Genomic DNA, 5091 nt, shown 5'->3' with positions numbered 1-5091 from the left:
AAATATATTATATTTGTTAAAATTTTCTAATATTTCCTACGAATTTATAATATATCTAAAATTGTAATTAATATTTTCAAAAATTTTGTAATCGTCCCTCTTGCTCTCGCCCAAACCCATCCATTCCCCACCTCACTTGTCCTCCTAGTATCCCATACCAACTCGTCCCATCCTCAACCTATCCCCCCACCCTCCCAAACCCGTTAACACCTCAAACCGTCCCCCACCACCCAAGCCCCCCTCCTCCACCAGAGGCTGATGCATTAAGGGGCAGGAAGGGTCAGCTGACCCCCCAAACTTCGGTGAACGTCCAAAGATAACTTGGGTGCTGACCTCCAAAGTTCCGTGAATGTCCATAGATACCTTGACGCTGCATTTTTGAAGATTAGAGTTGGCTTCTCGATCTTGTTCGTGAAGGGTGACCTACTCATGTTGGTCATATCCTGCTGTAGTGCTTCATCGGCCACTTTGTTGCGTTGGAAATCACTCAACCGTTCATTGAGGAACATCTCTACCTCTTCCTGAATTTGCCTTTGTTGGGGTAGCGGAGCCCTCGGTTTTAACCTACTGGTCTAGGCTGCTCTTCTCCATGCTCGACCCGTCTATGCCGCGGCTACGGTGCATGAGGTAGATTCCTAGCAGGCGAGGGATTTCTTCGTAGGCTGCTGGTTGAACTTGAGCTGGATTGAGTGACTGTTTCTCTCCGTTTGTCGTGCTACCTGCTCCGATGTGATATGGATAATGCTCATTGCAGGCCTAACAGCGAATGAACGCTTTGCCTAGAAGGCTGCTCATATTGACTATCGGAGCGTGGCAAAGCCTCCACGCAAGTTTAGCATGCCACACTTCACATCTTTCAAAGGAGATGGAGATCTGGAGAGGCACTTGAAGCACTACTGAAGAGCGATGGTCCTTTATTGGAACAACGATGCCCTTATGTGCAAAATATTCGCCACCATTTTACAAGGCGAGGCGCAAGATTGGTTTCACACCTTTCCGCCACGATCCATCCAGAGTTTTGATGATCTTTCCTTAGTTTTCACTAAAGAATACTCCTCATATTGCTCGATCAAGAAAAAGTCCGACCACTTTTTCAATGTGAAGAAAAACCTAAAGAAGTCGCTCTGCGACTACGTGAAAAGGTTCAAAGCAGAGAAGACAAAGATCTTCGGATGCAACGACTCGATAGCAAGTGCAACCTTTCAAAAAGGACACCCAACAGACCACCTGTTGTTCGGAGAAATGATCATGAAATAAGATCTGACTCTAGTAGACTCATTTGCTTTAGCAGAGAAGCATGCACTTTGGGACGAGGCTCGACGAGCAGACAAGGCACCGAAGCATCCTCGAAAAGAGTTGACAGTGGCTCAAAGGAAGGAGGACGAGAAGTAGTCCAGCAAAAGCAGGCAAGAGGCTAAACGTAAGAACCGACCCACGACCAAAGAAGGCTTGAAGACTAAGAACTACTCTAAATTCTCAATTCTGATCCACCAAATCCTCGCAACATGAAGAACGAGTTATGGTTCAAGCTGCCGAAACAATCGAAGGGAGATATTTCCAAGTTGGATCACATCAAATACTGCGCGTTCCACTAAGGTCCCGGTCACACAATTGATGACTGCTACACTTGGAAGAACTACCTAGAGAAGCTTGTGAAAGAAGGTAAGGTCGACAGATATTTGGACAAGTCAGTTGTGTAGCTTAGAAGGAATGCAGACAATGACGAGGAGCCGCCAACCAAGACGATTCGAATTAATGGCATCTTCGCTAAATCCGAGCACTTAGGGGCCACCAGCAACTCTACGAAGATGAAGATTCAGCAGGCTCTACTAGTCTCACAGGTCCAAGCAGTCGACACCCAACCTGGACCCATTATTGGCTTCACCAAGCAGGATGCAAAAGGTGTCGATTTTCCATACATGCCCTTTAACTGTTTGATAAAATGTTTGAAAGAAGAGTGGATCTTCTTATTATTTTTTAATAAATATTACTTTGTCAAAACGACATAGTTTTGGACCTTTAGTCTAATTAAAAAAAAAAAACACCAAGAGCCAAAAAAATAAACGACATAGTTTTGGACCTTGAGTATTTCCATGCTACGAGGACAAGGTTATGATGGAGCTAGTAACATGAAAGGTGAGTTCAATGTATTAAGTCAAGGATATTAAGAGAAAATCCTTGTGCTTTTTATGTTCATTGTTTTGCACTTCAACTTCAACTAGCTCTTGTTGCGGTGGCAAAGGGAAATGTTGATATTGTCACTTTTTTCACATTGGCAAATAGTGTGGTTACTATTGTTAGAGTATCTTGTAAGCGTCGTGATGCACTGAGAGAGTAACTACAAAAGAATCTTATGGAAGCTTTTGAAAACGATTGTCTTATAACGGGCCAGGGTTTAAATCAAGAAACTAGTCCCAAGCGTGCCAGTGACACACGTTGGAACTCACATTATGGTACCTTGATTAGTATCATTTCCATGTTTGGTTCCGTGGTGAAAGTGCTTGAAATGATTGTTGATGATGTTCCACGGATAATGTAGGAGAAGCAAATAGGTCATTGGGAGATTCATGGGCCCAGCTAAAATTATTAGCATGTAATCATATGATTTATTATTTTATTTTTTTTGCCCATGTAATGTTATAATCCAAACAAGTCTATTAATTAATTTCCAACTAGTTTTAACACAAATAAAACATGCATACGAAAAAGCAATAGAAAGAGAACAAATCATTATCATTATCATTTTTATTGATAATAGGTACCAAGGGGCGGATCTATTAAGGGATCAAGGTGGTCCCAGGACCACCCGGAAGCTCAGATAAATAGTCGTAAGGATCCTCAAGGACCACCCAAGTCTGGGCAACGGTCGAGAAGAATAGCAGCCATGGCACGCTGTGCAAAACAGGGGAGGAAGAAAAAAGCCTTTTTTTTTTTTTAAATGACTTGGCCAAAACGACGTCGTTTTGAGCCAAGTCATTAAAAAAATTTAAAAACTCACGTGAGAACCTTCCCGTGATCGAGCACTCACCATCTTACAGAATAGTAATCAAATTCACTTTACCAATAATACCTAAGCCAGCCGATTTTCCGAAGGTCATCATCAGAATCCGATTCACCCAAGTCACTAATTGTCTGCTGCTCCTGTTCCTCACGCTACCCAAGCCAGCCGATTCGCCGAAGGCCATCAGCATCAACTTTAGAATTTTTGTAAGTTTTCTAATTTAGTGTTAGTTGATACAGATTTATTGTTAAGGTTGTCTTCGTGTTTGATTAGATGGGTTGCTTTAATTTTCTTCTGGGTGTTCTGTTTTGCCTTTGTATTGGTGGTTTCTGATGGTTCTGGTAAATATATAGCATGTATGAAGTATGATGGAGTTGATTGTAGTAACAAAGTGCCCACCATGTGCTCGAAGGAATGCCAGAGTGGGTATTAGATAAAGGGCGTGTCTTGAATCTTGATTGAAATCCGGAATCAGTGTGACGAAGTTTATTTCTTTATCTGGGCTTTTTGCTTCAAGTTCCTTCTGTGGATTAGTTCCTGTTTGGAGGATTTTTTTAATTCAAGTAAATAGTAGGAAAATGGGTTTCCCTTTTGAAGCTGAAAGAAGCTAGTAAATAGGCTCTTATTATTACTTTGGGAGATTGGTTGAATTGCTTCAGTATTGAAATTGGTTCACCTTTGCCATGATATGAAAGAGTTGGTCTCAGTTTATTGATTTCATGTATTTAGTTGATCTGAACTTTTTGCATGCTTAAATAAACGGGTTTTTCCTTTATGATGAATTCCTTTATTTACATGAGCTAGTGCCTAGCGATTAGGCTAATGTGTGATCAATGAATTTTTGGGTGTGTTTTTTCATAAAGTAAGACGCCATATCCCTCTTTTCCATTCTCTTTTGTTTAGGTAAGATATGGTGTATCCGTCCTTAATGGATATATGTTTAACATCAAGGCTGCTCTAAGACCGAGCCAAAGCTGATGTTCTTTGTTTTTTTTTTCTTGGTTAGCATACTTTTATTAGGTCTTCAAGAACTTTGAGAAATGGGTGGACTGCTGACAGAAAATACTTCTCCTGAGACCGAGCCAAAGCCCAAGCCAACCGATTCGCTGAACGCCATCAGCATCAACTTTAGAATTTCTGTAAGTTTTCTAATTTAGTGTTAGTTCTTACTTATTTTTAGTGTTAGTTGATACAGATTTTTTGTTGAAGATTGTGTTACATAATGGAGGATCAATGGTTAAATGATAGCTTAGTTGTTTACAATGAGAAAGAAGTTTTTTCTTGTATTGACAATGAAACTATCATGACATGTTTTCGAAGTATGAAATCATGTCGTGGACAAATTTAATATTTCTAGCTTGTTTAGCACAAAGATTATAAATGAAAAGTTGTAGTTTGCGATTTATTTGTTCAATGATATTTTCGTCCATTTTTTTTTGGAGCTTTTATATTGGGACCACCCTATGTTAAAATCTTGGATCTGCCACTGTAAGTACCCAAAAGAAAAATAGGTTAGGGGATACCAATTCAAGTTGTGCCCCTTAATCCTTAATGGAATTCAAATCTTTTATTATTAGAATTAATATTGTCGCCGAGCTCTTTTCATTAGTTACAAATACAAAAACCATGAAAAAAGGACTATTCTCAAAATCTTTAACACTAATAAACAAATTCAAAGACCAAAGAAATAATTAACCTAACAATTGAATCAAGAAATAAGTTAAACGGGGAGATGAGGAACTTACCCAGTGTTGAACTAGAAAATAATTTGACGGTGATTTACACTATGTTTGGATGAAGAATTTTAAGATTACTAAGGAATTTTAAAATGATGATAATTGAAATCACGGGATTTTATTTTCTAGAATTTGTGAATTTTCTTGTTTGGTTAACCTAAAAGAATATGGAATTGAATACAAAATTTGTTAATTTTAAACTCTTAATCATAGAAATTGGGAAATGACACCTATTTACATGGAATTTAAACTTTGGAATTAGAGGTCCCAAATTCCAAGTTTTTTTCCACGCGGAAATTCTAAATTTCTATGTTTATGAATCCAAACAAAGGAATTGATGCATGTCAATTTATA

At 39.0% G+C, this 5091-nt stretch overlaps 1 long non-coding RNA gene across 1 annotated transcript; it reads left to right on the top strand.

Moving 5' to 3' along the window:
- Positions 1–3016: 3016 nt before the first annotated feature.
- LOC126591380 (uncharacterized) lies at positions 3017–4415 on the top strand. Its single transcript, XR_007612368.1, has 2 exons — positions 3017–3207; positions 4008–4415. It is a non-coding gene; the product is annotated as an uncharacterized LOC126591380 (long non-coding RNA).
- The last annotated feature ends 676 nt before the right edge of the window (positions 4416–5091 follow it).

Source organism: Malus sylvestris, chromosome 11, assembly GCF_916048215.2.
Source record: "Malus sylvestris chromosome 11, drMalSylv7.2, whole genome shotgun sequence".
NCBI lineage: Eukaryota > Viridiplantae > Streptophyta > Magnoliopsida > Rosales > Rosaceae > Malus > Malus sylvestris.
This window is presented reverse-complemented; position numbering and strand designations above follow the sequence as displayed.